At 40.4% G+C, this 18,542-nt stretch overlaps 2 long non-coding RNA genes across 2 annotated transcripts; one reads left to right on the top strand and one right to left on the bottom strand.

Moving 5' to 3' along the window:
• Positions 1 to 4,311: 4,311 nt before the first annotated feature.
• Positions 4,312 to 11,578, bottom strand: LOC310842593. Its single transcript, XR_014563253.1, has 3 exons — positions 11,390 to 11,578; positions 7,964 to 8,062; positions 4,312 to 4,411 (listed from the first exon to the last, which is right to left on the bottom strand). It is a non-coding gene; the product is annotated as an uncharacterized lncRNA (long non-coding RNA).
• Positions 4,321 to 16,457, top strand: LOC310842586. The gene is made up of 3 exons (XR_014563245.1): positions 4,321 to 4,428; positions 6,062 to 6,168; positions 16,036 to 16,457. It is a non-coding gene; the product is annotated as an uncharacterized lncRNA (long non-coding RNA).
• Positions 16,458 to 18,542: the final 2,085 nt, after the last annotated feature.

The raw sequence follows: 18,542 nt of genomic DNA, 5'->3' as shown, positions 1-18,542 counted from the left end.
TTGCCAGGCTTCAGGGAATCGGCTTTCTCCTCCCTTTGGCAATACAGTGGTACCTCGCAAGCTTCTGCCATCTGAACTATGTCCCTCTGCAAACCACTGTTCCAAATCTATACTGTCCTCCTGCTCCTGGGAAAATTCAGGATCCTCCTCAGGAGCAAGGGGAGAGGGAGGCTCCCACCATTCCTCCTAAGTGCAGCCCTCGTCAGCACGGTCACTGACAGGAATTACTTCCTTGATCCACTTCATTCATGGTACCACCCAACTTGGAAACATATGAACCTACCCAAATCATTCTGATTCTCTTTGTAATTTGGAGTATACCCCTAGAACGTATGGATCCCTACTGTGTGTGTTGTGGTTTTCCTGACATTGGTAAACCAGAGGTAGGATGTGCTTGTGTGGTCTTATGTAAGCATTATAACCCTTGTTTGTGTCCTAGAGCTAAATGCCATCTTATGAGTATGCTTAATAGACGCTATTGTACTGCAGAGCCCCATATTTTTTCTACATTGCATTATCATGTATTTTCTCAGTATGATATATATGGAATGTCTGGATGCATGAACCACCACAATAGCTAACTCACAGTTATTGAGCGACAGTGATCGGAATCTTAAGGAAGCTTTCTTATTTTCTATTACAGCCCCAGTTCAGTATGTTTCTGGTTTAATTCAGTGTTTTTCTACTGAACAAATCTGTTGAGACTAATACAAATGCATGTAACAGTTCAGAATTAATACTAATTATATCAAATCATTTTTTCATGAGTAAGTTTTGAAACTTGCACTCAAAAAATACAGGTTCAGTCTTAATAATAATTTTAAAAAACCTTATTTCATCAAGATCCCCATGAATCAAATAATTTAAAATGATTCTCAGGTCATATTTAGTTTGAAAAATTAACGAGGCGACATTATCCACATATAAAATAGACTATGAACTGTAATTCTGACTGCAGAGAAATGGAATTCTTTGAATTTAAAGTATATGCCATTAAAAAAATAAATCAACTCACCAGACGCATTTGACTCTACATCGATATAAGTGTGTATTATTTTATCTCAGCAGGCTCAAGAAGCCCATAAAAAAAGATATTAAAATTTAAAACTGTTTTTGGAGACCTGTAATTAATGACTGATTTTGAGCTGTTAGGAAGAAAATATGGTTTTGTAGACTAATTTGGATACCTGCTCCAGAAGGGACTTGCTCCATTTTATTCATTGTACAGCCCACTGTACTATTAAGCACCAGACAAATAACAGCAACAATAGTAGTAATATCAGACCAGCTCACACTTATCAGAATATCCCCTCCATTTGTGGTGGTGAATGCAAATATTTACAAGCAAGGATCATGCATATATGAAGAATGAACTGCACCACATGCTACATTCCAAATGTGATGGGTGCCTGCAAATGTCTACACTTTTCTGCCATGTATATGGCGGGGAGGCCCTTTTCTAGTATGTGTATGAACCATCCAACACTAGCCGATTACGCAACCTCTAGGATATCTGTATGCCTTGAACTGGGGAAGGGAAACTTGTAGCCCTCCAGATGTTGTTGGATTCCAGTTCCCATGACCCCTAACCAGTATGGCAAATGGTCAGGGATGACAGGGAGATATTGTAGTCCTACAACATCTGGAGGGTCTCAGGTTCCCCATCCCCTAACACTGATAATAGATAAGTAATCAGCTATTTGATTTGTCTAATTCCAGCTTGGAGGACCTTCAGCTATTTGGGCAAAACTCTGTTTACAAACTGACGATTTCCTTCCCCTGCTTTAAAGAAACAGATGATGGAGCTCCTAGCCTGTCCGGAAGTTACTGCATCACAGATGTGGGTGATGCAGCCCAGATGTTGTAGCTCGGCAATGTGAGTAAAGCACACTTAATATGTTTAGGGCAACTTTCTTCTTTATTAAAAGCTCTTTATGAAATGGGTACCTGGGTTCAGTCTGGGCTCAAGTAGCCCAAGAAGCAGAGGCTACACAGCCACAAAATAAATTTACTTCTGAGCAATGTCACTGAGTTCAACAGGATTACCCATGAAAGATCTTTACAGCTGCAGTACTTAACTTGATGTATATTGGTTTTTAGTATTACATTATGGGCCTTTGAGGAAAACACCATCAGTATCTATCAAAATCACCTAAGGTCAACAGAAACAAGTTTCACTTTGTTTTCCATTTCATTTCCAAGGCTATTTGGAATTTGATCATGCCAGGTGAATGAATGCTACGTACAGGAATGAGCAACAACAGATTGGATCCAACGATCCTTCTGAAGTATCAGAGTTTCCCCCAGGTGCTTTTGACTCAAGTGTTTCCAACTTGGGGAGGGGGGAGAGAATATGGATTTAAAATGAGATTTAAGTTAATCAGTTTCAAACTGAATGCTTGCATTATTTCCAAACCAATCTGGTGGGTTGAACACATTCCAAACCCACTTCATACAACACAGTGCCTAATATTTCTGCTGGTTGTTGGAGATAATTGTTTAAAACTTCAGAAACAGATGCTAGTACTGGATCTGCTAATGTCTCCTGTGGTTCTGCCTCCATCATAAGAGCCAACTTAGGGGCTGTGGGGGCTTCAGCCCCCACAATGAAATATTTGAGGAGGCCAAGCCCCCACAAAGTTGACGGGCATTCCCATTCAAATGGTGTGCGCGCACTGCGTCATGTGATCGATTATGTGGGGTGAGACCCCACAATATCTTATTCAGGTTGGCACGTCTGGCCTCCATTGTTAATGGAGATGGGGGAGAAATCAATAACAGACAAAAGTACAGTAGTGTGGAGCATATCCACTGAGCTCCAATGGGGTCCAAAGAATAAAGACTTATCCTTCAGTCAAGGGATGGATTGGGGAGTCTGTAAAGCAGTTGATCTTGTTGCCAGGGCCACACACCAAGATGGTGCTTTTCCTTAACCTTTAAGGGTTGCCAGTTCATAATCTGGGCAGCATTACCCTGTCTCCATATGAACAACTGCAACAGAGGATGGGTCTGTGGAGGGAACATAGCTCAGCGGTATACCACATGTGTTACATGCAAAAAGGTCCTTTTTTAGTCCCTGGCATCTCCTTGTAGGTCTGGGAAATCCTAGAAAGCTGCTGTCACCAATCATTGTTGCTAATATTGGGGTACACAGACCAATTGTCTGAATCAAGGTACTTTCCCCTGTTTGTCTGCATATTGCCATTCCACTTCCCACTACTCCATTTCCACTGCTGCTGCAGCAACATCCTTCCATTTTATAAATTATTTATTTTTTTGTGGGAAAGAATTAAGATATGGGTTCCTCACATCCTTGTTGGACTTCAAAGCTTCCTTGTTGTTGCTCCTGGATAGGAACTTAATGTTGTAAATGGGTTAATGAGATGTGCTAAATGGATTTTTGGCAACCGAGGTTTTTAAAGAAACTTGTTACATATTTTCCAGAATTTATTTTATCCAGTTTCTCATGTTACATGTATTTCCTCCACCGTGCTATCAGCTAGGATGGCCATCTTACATCACAAATTTTGTGCCAAACCCTCTAAGTCTTCCATCAAAGGCAGTTAGGTCTTCTCCCCCATCTGATTCCTTTGTGTCCTTTCATCCTCTCCTTCCCTCATTCACTGTGCAGCACACCTGAAAGGTAAGACATCTCCCCTGCCATTATGCTATCTAGTTTTCTCTATTTTATTTTCTTCTCTATGGGCACCTCCAAACTGTTGCTATTTGAGGGCAGAATTAAATCACATTCTTGCGAATTCAGGTTGCCCTAACTTGCTTTCTCATGAGATCAGATTTTTGCTATAGGTGGTGGGGAAATTCACTGAAAAGCCTGTTCTGATGCAGGGTTACTGAACATCCTTGCAAACAAATCATAATGAATGCTTATCAAATGGCCCATGTAGTCTTGCATCTCCCAAAACAAATTAGGATTAATGTTCAATAAACAGGTCATTTGGAAACTCCCTATCTCTTTTTCTTTTTCTTCATGAAGGGATATTTGGGATTGGGCCAGGATTTTTCTTTGATGGGAATATTCTTGAAACTTGCATCCATAGTTGTGCGGTAATAGTGTCACAAAACCAACATGAATGCAAAAAACTATATAAAAAAGAATAAGTATGGAAAGGGAGGCTGCTGGCTAATGAAACCATCCACAGGAAACCTAGTCAATTCATGCAACTCTTTTTGATGTGTTAAACCTGATAGCAATTGGCTTTTTCGGTAGCTTTTGGAATGCTTTAACCAGACAAATGCTTCACCGTTTGTCCAGATCACAACTGCGACGTACTGAATTTGCAAATCATCAAACTGGTTCTTCTAGATGCTTCTGTGTTTTGCTGATCCTGGACCAGTTTCTCAGTCACTGAACCTTATGTGAACTGAGTTCCTTTACAGTCGCATGACATTCCTGAAAAAGAAAACAGGGTGAGTTACTTTGATAGATGGATCCCCAAATTTCAGTGAAATGTATCTCAGCCCTTGTTTTCTTTGGTACTTAGCTGCGACAATTCTTTCCTGGTTTTTTTCTCCTTCCCCACCCAATCCCTTCTTAGGATGTGTTGATCATGTTATTGCTGCTATTCATGCGCCCGCAAACTATTTTTTAAAAAGTTGTATTATGGTAATGCATCTGCATCTGGGAAAGGGTGAGGCAAGCACAAAACCCTTGAGCAATTATTCTGTGATGGTGCACAGAGTTTCTTTCCACTTTAATTGCATTGCTCACCGCATGTGTCTGGCTGTCTCCTTTAAACATTACTCCTTTTTTTTTTTTTTAGTTTAGCATTTTTGGACCCCAACTACTCGCCTTAGCTGAGGTTTGCCTTAGCATCAGGGGCTTCGGTGCTATGTGGTGTGGATCATGTTGCACTTGGGGGGATAGAGAAATATAAAAATTAGCAACAAATCTGAAAGCACTTACTCATGATGAAAAATGTGTCTTGTATAGAAATATTTGCGGAGGGGATGTAACGCAGGGAGTGTATTAAGATTCAAAGATATCGGAGATGTGGGTTTTTATAGTTTTAATTTCATTTGCTTTTAATCTACTATCAAGTATCCTGACTGCATATTTTTATAGTGAGCAACACCAGTTTGAAATATGCTATCTACACTGAGCAACAGAAAGGACAGATAGGGTCTGATCATGTAAAAAAACAACACCAAGGTAGAGGTATCTATTTATTGCTAAGCATTGCCGGACAGCTAGATTTGCTGGCATGCTAATCTGAAGCTGAGCACTATAGTCAACCCACAGTCTAGAGCCTCTTGCCAGAAGGCTCCCCACTCCAACCATCTCATAACCTCTAAATTCCCTCTCCTCCCTCTTGATGGCTGTTTTCTGAAGGGCTTCCTCCTGATTTTGGCCAGCTAGATCATGTAGCATACAATGTTCCTGTTCTTGGAAGAGGGAAAGGAAAGACGGCAGAGCAGTCATCTACACAATTTTTGCAACCGCCCCTGCTTCCTCTATCACGGCTGTATTGAAGTATGATATATCTGGAAACATGTGAATAATAGCAGCTAAAGACACAATTTGACAGTCTCTTTCTTTGTCTTATGCTGTGATTTCCAAGTTCATGTATCATCCCTGGGTTGTTGTTTCTGCTCCAGCACTTGCTACTACCTTTATCAATTCCCTCATTTCAAATCATCAAATAAAGTTTATGAATTGAGTTGTTGGTTTGGTGATTGTGGCTCTTCCTAACAAAGTAAATTACCTAGTTAGGGGTGTGCAATGTTTAGTGTATGATCCTCTCTAAATTCATAGCCAGCATCTATGGGAAAGCATATATTAATTCCTATTTATGAGAAAGTTTGGTACATTACATTGTTGCGATAACAGGCTACACCAAATATTTTCATGTTTTGCAATCCCGTTGAGTGCCATGGTTCATTCTAGCTCTTGTTTCTGTTTGCCACTTCTGTACTTTTTCTGCTGTGAAATGCTCTGGGATCTTCAGATGAAGGGTAGTACAGTATACAAATTTTAACAGAACAACAGCAATACTATTGGTTAGGACTTCTTTCTTCTTTCTCCTACCTCCATTACTCACAGAGTGGTCACAGCTGATCAGAGACTATGCAGTGAAAACGGTGACGCCATGGTGCTACAAGCCAGTCAGCTTTGTCATCGAGGGCAAGCAAAGTCAACTTAGAGTGAAGGTATTTTTTTTCTTCATTACTTACATGAATGATCTATAATCGAGAGAGATTATAGTAGTACATTCCTAACCAGATTTGGCAACCTGCTGGTACTGTTAAGGGATGGAAATTAGAGTGCAGGCACCACTTTCTGAATGGATTGAGTTTTATCAAAATTGTAAATAATTGTTCAAGTCTGTGTGAATTCTTGACCTTGGCAAAAAGGTTAATGAAAAACAGCAGATACCAATTCATGCCTAGTTGATCATCACCTTCATTTTGAAAAGCCTTTTCAAACATCAAAACTCTAAAGTCTTCTGCACACCTGCTAAGAGTGTTTTAAATCAACAATGACCATCATCTCATTATCTGAGAAGAGGCTTTTAACTCTTCCCAAACCTGATTGTAAGTACACATAATTGAAGCTTTTTTCCCTGGCTTTTATTGCAAGATAACTCTCTAAGCAAATATGGAAACCCTGAAGAAACAGAGATCAGAAAGCCATTTTAAGAATCAACATCCCATTATCTGGCTGGAAAGAGAAGTGCTTCGGATTCACCTACAGATCAGATCATGTATGCCCATGCTATGCAGTGTTTTCAAAAGAGCAGATGGGAAAATGCAGATATTTGGTGCGAGAGAAATCTGAAACTTCAATAGCTATCTTATCCCACTTTTAGGTTGATCTCTCTCCCACCATCTCCCTCTCATTTTATGATGTTTTTATTGATGGAGAATGCTCAGAAACTTTGCCAGGAGCTTGTTCCTTATAAGGGACACCAGTTTGACTATATGCCCTTTGAAGTCAATTTCAGTTTTCAATGGACTTTAATGTCAAATGATTCATTCTTGGAGTCAGAGTGAACCATTCTTCTCTACTGCTTGCCATGATGGGGGAGGCAGTGAGTTCAGGATGAACAAGCACATCAGCAGAGCCAATCTGGTCCTCCTATCGATGGACCTGTACAGCCCTGACCTAACCACGTCTCCTTCTCCTGGTGAGTGGCAGCAACACTGCTGCTGGGAGGCTATTGCTCAGCTCTGTCCTTACCTGATGTCATTAATTCCTTCACAGCTTTACAGCTAAGATCAAATGTAGAATTATCTTGCCATCATTCCTTATTCTTCTCATTCATGCCTGTCTTCATAATTTCAGAATGATAGATCTGAGGCTGATCAATGGAAACAGATGGGTCAGCACTGCGATTTCCCTATGAAGTATTCTTGTTTGAATCCTCTGTCATTAATATCTTTTGTATATTTGTTGCTTTCCATGTGCATTTTTAAAACCAGGATACGGTAACAGCACCATCAGCTCCTAGTCCCAGTCTGTGGCTGAAAGCCATGAACACCAGTATATTGAGAAAACTTTTGATTAGTTTCCATGCTTGTTTCAAAACGTTAAGGGAGCCATATCAAACTGCTCAAGGGTGACCTCTGGTCTGACCATTTCTGTTTAGAGGGGGATTCATGGTGTTATAGTTTAGAAATAACAACTTTGCACATGATTGGCCACTAAAGTATTTAAGGCGGCAGTATGGCACAAACAGAAGACAGAAATCATATGCTGTCATTTCCAAACCTAGCTAGAGCCATGCTTTTTTAATCATAAAAATGAAGCAAGTGAAAGCCACGATGAAGTAAAAGGTAAGTGAGGCCTACGCGGGGAAAAGGGTTCAATCGGCTATTCCTAAAAGCATTTCAAAATGGCAGGATCAAAAAGGGTTAGCTAAGCTATTAATCTCAGTTCAAAGAGCCATCAAGTAAACTCCCCACTGTGCTCAGAACTAGATTGAATCCTTATGAACATACCAACCTGTTGGCTCTGGACCTTGTAGAGCAAGGAAAAACAATTGGGAGGCGAGGGATTTTATTGTTCTTTCGACCAAGTTCCATGCCTGCTGGCTTTATCAGTCTGTCAATAATATTTAAAAACAATTCCAGTTTACTTAGCTAAATTGTTATTCTTCTCACTGTATAGGACCCCCCCAGCCCAGAAATGTGCTTCACCAAGAAATGTGCTTGCTTGTTATTATTCTATGTATGTGTTCTGAATATAGTAGATATTTCAATTTGCGAGGTCAACAATAATACACTTAGTGCCTTTTTCATACGTACTCAGAATGTTCCATGCAAGTATCTCAGTAATTTTCACAACAATCTTGTGTGATAGGCCAAGATATTTTATCCATATATGAGGAGCAGAAACTTATCTAAGGCCACCCAGTGATTTTGTGGCTATGTTGTGATTTGAAGAGGGGACTTCAAGCATCTTGCTCGTTCTCTTAACTACATTGGTATTTTCTGAAAATTGAAACTAAATATAGATGGGGCAGGAAAAGAACTGAATAATACTTGGCTTCTGTGAGGACTAACTGTTGAGGAATGTGATAAGATGAGAATGGGCCATCTTTCAATTTCATGTTGTGAATGGTGATGAGAGATTTCTCCCAATCTCAATTTGGCATGGCTTTGTTCTTTCCAAATTTTTCTAGACAATTCTTCAGAAATGAATGGGTTTCCATCCCCCATGAAATTTTGAAAGGATCTGACCCACTCCAAATGCCTCCCTGCTAGTCATTCACTTACCCTGTAGCCAGATTACAAACTCTATTTTTTGAGCTCCCTGTCTTCCAACAGCCATAATAAAAAATTAAGAATGACAACGCATGAAACAAAAGAAGGCACCAGAAAGAGCGAGTGCTTTGTTTATATAATCAGCTGATCTGAGAGAACATTATGGTCTAATCTTGTGCCATGAGAACCGATATAGTTTTATTAATATTTATGAACATTAACTCCTTAATATCACAAAATCTGTATCAGTTAACAAAAAATATATTTTACCAAATCACATTCCTTATTTGCTTCAATTTGCAGCATCAAACTGAAAGAGTGTGGTACATTTTGATCTGATTCACATGCACTGTAAATTATTTCCAAAGGCTGCTGCTTTTTCAAATGATTTAAGTATTGTACAAATGGTTCATAGAGAATGACAGAACAATCATTTTTATCACATGCACAAATCCATTGTGCTTTCAGAACATGTGAAGAATATGTGCTCTAACTGGATAAAAGCAGAACACACGCTATTGTTCAACAGGCAATCAATACCAACAATTCCATCAGTAATTTTGAAAACGCTCATGCAAGCAATGAGTACCAGAAATTTGATCAGACTGAATTCAAACCACTCTTAAACATTTGCCAGTAACTGAAACTGAAACCAAACAATGTGTTTTGAGGTTTATAGAAACAACAACAAAGTATTTTTTTAAAAAAATGATTTAGAAATTCTCAATTGCAGACAAAGCTGACATGTGATGGTTCAATGGAAACAGAAATAGCTATGCTAAACTATCCATGGACAAGCATATATTGGGCATAGTCCAGCCAATATTTTAACTCTCATTGAGTTCAGCAAGAGAGTTGAAACACATGCTTAAATGTCTCCCACAATGGAAAAGAACTTAAGTTAGCTAGATTATGGTCTTCATTTTCTAGACTGGATTTCAAGTATATGTGGCCAAAGAAAATAGCTAATGTGAGTACCCCATTTTTAACGAAATCACACATCTGATCATTTGCGGAATAAAATAGGCAGATGGTCGACAGATTCATTTCTCTTGGACTGGATCTGGACCAAGTAAGCCACATGTAGGTCTTACTGAAATCAATGTGAAAAGTTAGTCATTACTCGCTGAGCTCCCATTAATGAGAATGGGACATAAGCGTGGCTACTTTGGTTTGGTTCCTACCCACTTGAGGAGCAGTTGGTGGGCAGGGAGGCTGCTGCACACCTGGTCTCCTATTATCGGCATCAATGTGCTTCTCCAGAAGGGAAGAGGCAGTAGTGAGGATGGCACAACAGAAGAGCCAATCAGGGGCTCCCAACACTGCACCTGCATTGCACCAAATTCCTCACCAACTTGCTCCTCTCAAAGTGATGTAGTTTCTGGGAAGCCAGGTTGTGGTGCAGCTACTTCCTGCCCGGCTGCCCTTCCCCTCATTTCTAACTGTAGCATAAAATGTGCCAATCGCCAGCTGCAGTCCTGCATACAGTTATACTCTATATAGGTGACAAGTTTGCCCACCACCACTCCCCGGGCTTTGAATTTTCTTCCCTTGGGGGCAGTAGTGGAGGAAGGGGGGGGGGTGAGGGGTGCGGTCTAACCTGGGTGTCATCACTGAGGGGGGTGACAAAATGACAAAAAAGAGTTGTTGTTGTTTTTAATTTAAAAATGGGCTCATTAAACTTTTTTGTTCAGTCAACAAACGTAATGAAACATGGCTGGCACTGGGCGCCACACCGCAGGGCCTGCAGCGTGCCTGAGCCATATGTCTCTCCTGGGAGTGACATGGTGGCTTGGGCGCCTGCAGGTTCCATGCTGCCTGAAATGGCAGTGTGGGACTTACATCTGCCCTCCGCCTCTCCCTCAGCCACCCTACAGTTGAGGGGGAGGTGGTGGAGAGTCTCCATTCAGCGCCCCCCTGCTCCCATGGACAGCTTGCCCTGCCCGTGGCTGCAGGACGCGTGGGCCTCACCCAACACCTGAGCAGCTAGCTACGCCACTGCTTGGGGGTTCCCAAGCTGGTTCCTCCCACCATTCCTCTGCGTCCAACCAGTCCATGACGATGCATTATTTTAAAACATTGATTCCAAGGAATTTAAAGATGGACAGCAAAAAACAATGTATTTTAGCTTACCAGAACTTAAAATGATTCCAGAACAGCACATTGTGTTTGTGTATTGTGAACAGATGTGAAAGAAGTGAGAGCCAAAGAAAAGCATGAAATTAAACTTAAATGCAAATGCCAGTATTTGAAAACAAAAGTACATACTCACTTCTTCTTTTTCAAAAAAAGTTCCCTAATAGTCCTTAGTACTCACTTTAATTTTGTCTCCAGCTGCCAAGATAATATTGGACATGAAAACTGCTACCCATCCCTGTTAATCTAGAAATGAAACACCTATCGCTATTGTTTCCAAATTATATTAATGACTTCCATCTGATTTGCTTTTTTAAATCTAAATATACAATGACGTTGGCAAGTAGTTATGTTCTCCTATTCCACCCAGTGAAATGAACACATTCTTAGATTAACAGAAAAATAAACCCAAGAAGCAAGTCGCTATTCCCCCTCTAATATTTTCCCTCACCAGATTGTTGCAATTTGATATTTTCCCAAAGCAGAAAGCAGTTCACAAAATAAAAAAGTGGAGACTTAATCATTTTACCTTCTCCTTGACACTTGTCACTCTGCAACTGAAGTAATGTAAAGTAGTGGCGTTTGTCCTCAGGTTTTCCTGGACATGTTTGTCACCATAGCAGCAAAACAGACCTTTTTCTTTTTTCTTTTAACAAAAGCAGATGCAAAGTCTGCAAATCCCTGGTCTCTTCAGACCACCAGAATGCTTTGAGGTGTATTCATATAAGTCCCACCATTTAAAAGGAATGCAAATGAAATGCCTGTTGGACTGTTAGGCGAATTGCATCTCTGCTCCCCCTGTACCTTAGCTTATATTTCCTTTGAGTGCCGGCAGATTACAGGTGGCTTTCTTTTTAATTTTTGTTTTATGTTTCTAGGGCAGACAATGGAGTCTTGTTATAGTTAAGTAGCTGCCAGTGAGAAAAAGGGTTCGGCTTTATGTGGAGCATTGCTGTGCTGTAATGAGACCCAAAGACAATATTGGCAAGCATCAGTAGCACGCTTCATTTTTAACTGTCTACACACCCAGCTGGAAGTTAAATAGGAATCAAAAGATTAGCTATCATAGCAGGATGTGTTAGGACAGTGACTTCCAAATTTGCTACCATCACTTTCCACAGATATTTGACTCCTGAAGTTTCCTGTGAGTTGCAAAGACTGGTGGACCATGTTGTAGAGTCCTATATTAATTTCTTATTCTGGGCATGCCTCCAAAGTTGTTCTGGTTTCTCCCCACATTATTTCTTAATTCCATTTCCCCAGTTGCCACATTCAAGGATCATTGGAAGGGGAAATAAAGGTTACTGGCCCCAGCCATAAAAGAGGATTGTGGTTCAATGGAAGAGCATGGGCTTTAGATGCAGGAAAATCCAGATTTAATTTCTGGCATCTCTAGTTATAACTTCTACTCAGAGTAGTTCCATTTAATTCAGTAATGTCAATTTCTATGGGTCTATTCTGAGTAAAACTTACTTGGATACCATCTACTGGGAGCTTGTGCCAGTCAGTTGGTAATATCAAGTTAGATAGTCATTGGTAACCTCATTCCACAGCTATATGTTGTGTGAAGTGCTTTATTTTGTCTGTCTTCATCTGTATTCATTGAATGGCTCAAAATGAGCAAAACGAAAACTCAACAGCTCTAACCACATGCTGAATGTTGTTTAAGTTGTCCCTTCATCTAGGCTCAGAAATGCCTATCCAAGCAAAGTCGAAGGGCAGATCTACACCATACATTCGAAGCATGCAACACCCCCCCCATCTGCACCCCCCGAACATCCTGTAGCATGTTAAGCAGATTGGGATGTGTTGTTCTGGGTAAGGGGAACCTACAATGCACAGAATCTTTTGGGGGGAAGTCATGCGCTTTCAATGTGTGGGGAATTTGCTTTAAATGTACAATGTGCATCTGGTCTAAGAGACTGTCTCATTCCTGCATCCTCCTGTTTTCAGGGGGAAGCACATTGATCTGGAATGCAGGAAATTGGGTGAAAGAAATCGCCATTGATTCTATGGAGCTTTAGGATGATTGGTTTCTGAGCAGAACACAAAGCATCCGAAGCATCTTTTGAGGATCTTCCTTTCTGACTTTTGTACTGTGTATAATTATTAAATTATATTGGTATTACTTTTGTCCCAAATGCATTGCTTCACTGTTGCATCTAGGAATGAGAGTAAATGGGGGACGGATACCTATTTGTTGATTACCATGATAACTGTCTATAAAGAAAAACAACAGCACATTTGTTTGAGAGCTGTATAGCAACTTCCATACCTAAATGTAAATTCCATGCACTTTAGATGAGGGTTACAAAGGAATCAAATCCTTAATGGCAGGGTTAACTGCATGCTAATAAAAGTCACCTAGGGGATATATCACTTAAGCTTTTTTTCTGCAGGAAAAGTACAAGTGAGTGAAGATACCACATTCAGGAAATAAGATTGTCCTCTGCATAGCAAGGGCAACTATGTTTGAAGGGTATCACTAACATCAAAAGCCCTCTCTGGGGTGAAAATGAAGCCCTCCCAATAGGTCTGACCTCGATATCCATTCCAAACAAATATAGCATTCCTTTCCAGTAGTAGTGATGGGCTTGTCAAAAGAATTCTCTGTTAGATAGATAAACAACTGGTGGCTTCTGCAGCTCCGCAGATGCATTCCGACTCCCTGCTAGTTAATGGGCCTCCACCACAAGATGATGCATGAGAAACCAGACCACGAGAACAGCTTGGGTCAACATCGTACCATTGACACTTTCGGTTTAGAATGTGGAACATGTGCTGCTCTATAAAAGTTGTGCATAGAATTCTACATGGCAACACTGCAAATGCCACCACAGGCTATGCAATGCCATCAAACTTTCCAATCTTTGAATGCTGTGGTTTCAGAAATTTACTACGTATCCCATTATTTGTCTCATATATATATATATATATATATATATATATATATATATATATATTCCTTATTTCTTACCCAACCTTCATCAGAAGATTCCAGGATGGGATACAACCCTGTGAAGAAAACTAATCACACAGTTTAAGAATAAAGTATATAAACCAATAAGCCACAAGATTAAAAAGCAGAGTGAAAACATGAAATGTTCTCAGAGGAACTGAAAAGGCAATCCTGACTAAAACATTATTTAAAATGCTGGGGCGAATAGGAAGGTCTCTGAAAATATTGTAATTAATATTGAAGCCAATCATATCTCTTTGGGGAGGGCATTCCAAAGTAGAGGTGCCACCACAGAAATCTTAGGATTTAAGCATCTATTTAAAATGCTTTCCGTAACAGAGATGCTATCTTATGTCTGTTTGTTAACTAATTAGAAAAGTGATTCCATCTTTATTCCATCCAGTTGTGCTTTAGGGCATAACACATTACTCTCAGCATGTAAATTCTATACATTTTTTGGTTTCTTCAGACATGATATAAGAATTTAATCGCCTTATCTAAGCATGTCGGCAATGAGGTTAGTGGCTTCAGTTCCCCCAGTGCATAAATAAAGAAAAGTCAGATTATGTTGAAAAGCTTTTCCAAGTTTAGGGCATGAGATAAACTTCGCAATGGAGAGAGAGAGATCTCAACTGGGATTTCTAAAATGGCATTAACCCTTACTAATAAAACACAGATAATTAGCCAAAATAATGATAAAACCCCAGCAGATTTATTTTCTCACATGCTTTCCTTTTTATTGTGAGCCTTGTGGTATTACTTGGCAACCTTCAAGAAGAGTAATGGCCACACTGTTAACACATGCCCAGTCATGCTATGCAAACCCAGAGTACATTAATCTACTGACCCATGTTCTTAGAAGTTTCTACTTCACTTAATTTATGAAAGTCTAGACCCAGAATCCTGCTATTCTGCCTTTGACTGAATACTGTACATATCACTGATCTCCATGTATGGTTACATCTAAGGTATAGTAAAATCATCGATCATCTACGACCTGCTGGTCACTAGGCAGGTATTTTTGTTTTAGATTTATGAGAAAGTGTATAAAGAAAATGTCCTAAAAGAATAAAGATATCTATTAAAATCTTACAGCCGGCACCATCTGGTATAGCCATCACTAGTGTTTTACGGCTTGCATTTGCTTGAAGTTAAAGTTTATAGCGTCCAATGTGTGGTAAAAGAATTGTGTCACTTCTCACCCAGTTGTTGTCGTACTATATATAGAGGGTGTGTTGCATCCATCATCACTGTGGCGACCACTTCTCAAAATATATATCTGGGATCTGCGATTTGCCTGAAGGTACAAAGGTGCTGAAGAGTGAATGAAAACAGATACACTCTAAAATTTTACTAGCCGGCTCTGCCTGAGCTCAGAAACAGGGTGTTTTCTCCTGGTCCTTTTTCTTGAGCTACATGGCCAAAGTGCTTGGCACAAGGTTAGGAAGGACAAGGGGCGACCCTCAGATGCAAGGTATTGGGGACCACCAGATAAAGGTTATCACAATTCAAAATTCTCAAATCAACAGTTCCTTGATTTTAAGAGCATATTGTGTGGTTGAAAACCTAGGCCCACAATCTTAATACGACTTTATAGAGTTGTATCCAGATGTAATCATGCTTTGAGTAGATCAACCGGGGGAAAAAAATGCAACTTAAATTTGAAGGATTGCCATGCCCACTTGTCTGCTTTGATCTGTGGAACTGGCACTTTTATCAGTGCCATGTTCAGTTTGCCCTTGCAATACTTCATGGTGGCAGCACCTCTGGAACTCCCTGCCCATTGGTATTATACAGGCACCTCGGATGAACTTTTGGTGCTTGCTGAAAACTTTTGCTTTAGGCAAGTCTAACTAGGCACACAATCTTAATGATTTAAAGTGCACAATTTTTTAGCATGCTATTTTACTATGTAGAATGATTTTCAAATTGGTGATTGTATTTCTTTTTTTGATTTTAAAAGACTATTAATTTGTTTTTAGTGTTTGCTTTTGTTGGTATTTTAAAGGAATGCTTCGGACCAATGGTGGCCAAACTTGGCCCTCCAGCTCTTTTGGGACTACAACTCCCATCATCCCTAGCTAACAGGACCAGTGGTCAGGGATGATGGGAATTGTAGTCCCAAAACAGCTGGAGGGCTGAGTTTGGCCACCATTGCTTTAGACTGTAAACTGCCTAGAGGGGCTCTTGAAATGCTTGTTTGTTTCCTGTCATAGGCTCCTTTGGGAGGAAGAGCAGGATATCAATGGAATAACCAACCAACCAATAACCAACCAGAACAACTGGTGGTAGTTAGCGCTGTGGACGGAAGGAGGGGGCAGCCTAGCTAGATCAAGCCTTCAGGTGATATTTGCCTGCTTTTCTGCCCAGAGCCCTTCCCACAGGTCAGTTGATGGTGGTCAGTAAATACATAACAAGTAATCAGGATCCATCCCACAGGACAATTAATGCTGAATGGCCTTCTGGAAGCCAGAAGGGGGAAGTCCAACTGAAGCTGGCAAGTGGTCTTCTCCTTCACCAATCTCTTTCCCAGAATCCTCTTCAGACAATTGGTGAAAGATGACTTTGTGAAAGGGCACGGGAGTGGGGAAGGAAAGTCCAACTGAAGCAGATTCTGAGGTGTTTCCACCTGCTTCCTGTGCTCAGGATCCTTTCCACAGGGCAGATGGTGGTAGAAATACATGATACTGTGCACATGCGTGGCACCATCAACTTGCATGTGCCAACATTACAGAGAAAGGGATTCTGGAAGCACATTTTCTCTGAGACCTTTGAAAAGCAGCTTGCGAATACCAAGCTGATGATAACTAACCAAGCCAAGGGAACTTTCGCATCACTAGCTGTCAAAGCCTGTCTGCTTCAGTGATGCTCGGAAGCAGGTGTGGGGAATCTTTGGCCCTCCAGATGTTGCTGAACTGTAGCACCCATCTGGAGGGCCACTCCTGTTCTGGAGGTTTCTGGCACCAGTTCTTTACTGGGGAGTTGTTGATACCTTGTTTCCAGCTGGCTTTGTCTTTTATTTGTTGCCGTCCTTGTTAAATCTCCTCTCTCTTCCACAGTGGTTCTGGCTCTGGTCATCATCACCTTCTGCTGCCCGTAAGTCACTGTGTGTCTCCACTTTCAACTGGCAAAGGCGGGAAACAGGAAAACACACACTCTGGTCATAAATTTTTGAGCCAAGCACTTATCTCCAAATATCGGTGTGTTGCTCTGCTTATATTAAAATCACATTGCAGTGCCCCACCCTTAACAACTTTACTTGGAAGCAAATTCTATATGAATGCTTGCAATTAAGTGTGCTTACGATCATGACTGAAGTCATATTTTATGGAATAGCAATTCTGGGATCGGAATTGGCCCATGAGCAAGTGAATATAATTACTAATACAAGCACACAAGTGCTTTCCCTGTGTGTCTATGAGGTTCGGCATGTGGAACTATTTATTATCTCTCCAGCGATTTTGGAAATTATCTGGCATCACATTGGTTCCACTTTGGCTTTATGACTGCAGTTTGTCCAACTGTGTGAAAAACACATTATTTACGACAATGCGGTGTGAAGGCATGGCGTTTTAAAAGAGTATCCTTGTTAGAATGCGGATGCTTGCTTCCTGCTTGCTGTTTGGAAATGTTTGCAAAATGTGGACCGTTGCTCTTTTCACACTATGATATTCTGCTTTCTCCCGCCTTTAATCTGAAGCTGCTTGAAGTTTTAGATTAGGAGTGGGAGGTTTGGGGTTATTTTAAATGATGTGGGGAAAAAAATCTCATTATGCTGCCAGAGAAAAAGACTATTACTGAAAATTAATGATAATGAACCAAAAGCATTAAGCTATCAGCTGTCGGAGCAGCTAAGCTACTGACACATTTTAACATCAAAGCTGAGACTAAATTATGCCTATTATTGCTAGGTAATAAAGTGATATATTCTGTACATCTGCCTTAGCTGAAGAATTATGCACCCCCAACTTTATCTGTTCTCAGCATGTCACTGGGATGTGCTAGAACAATCTGACTAGTTTAAAATTCACATAACTCTTTCCCTGCTAAATATATCAAACTTGTAAGGAAGGTGCATATATTAAATGCTCTTGCAGAAGTAATTATTATCCAGATTAATCTACTTTTGTCCACAATGACAGGGCAAGGTGCCCAAACCTTTGTGTGGCTGTCCACAGAAGGCATTACTGCTGGCAGTGGGCCTCAAAGTCAGGGATACTGAATTTAAAAAACCCCACCCACCTCTATGCTATTCTGTATTTTATCTATATATCTTAGGTGTTTATATATCGGCAAGGCAAATAAAAGCAAAATTAAAATGCATACAACAGAGCAAGCCAATCATTAAAAATGTAGAAGTAGAATAGAAGAAGGCGACAAAGCTAAAGCTGACAATACCTGAATCAGATTAAAAAGCCTGGGAAAGTAAAAAGAAGAAGAAATTTTCTGGTGCCAAATGAACAGAGCCAGAGTCCCACCATTGAGAAGGTCCTTTTCCTAGTAGCCATCAATCATACCTCACCCACAAGGGCACCCAAATAAGAATCTCATAAGGTTTGGGTAGGTCCATTTGGGACCAAGCAACCCTTCTGGCATTACGTGGAAACGTTGTGAAGTTAGAGTCGATTTTCTCATTTATTACACTAGAGAAGGACTTCTCCAATTATGGTGCTTCTTCTCTGCATGCTTTTCAAGTGCCCTTTGTTCAGAGAGAAATCTTACA

The sequence above is a fragment of the Podarcis gaigeae genome (genome assembly GCF_964106915.1).
Source record: "Podarcis gaigeae genome assembly, chromosome: 4".
Taxonomy (NCBI): Eukaryota; Metazoa; Chordata; class Lepidosauria; order Squamata; family Lacertidae; genus Podarcis; species Podarcis gaigeae.
The sequence above is the reverse complement of the archived record's forward strand: the minus strand, read 5'-3'. Positions and strand labels throughout refer to the sequence as shown.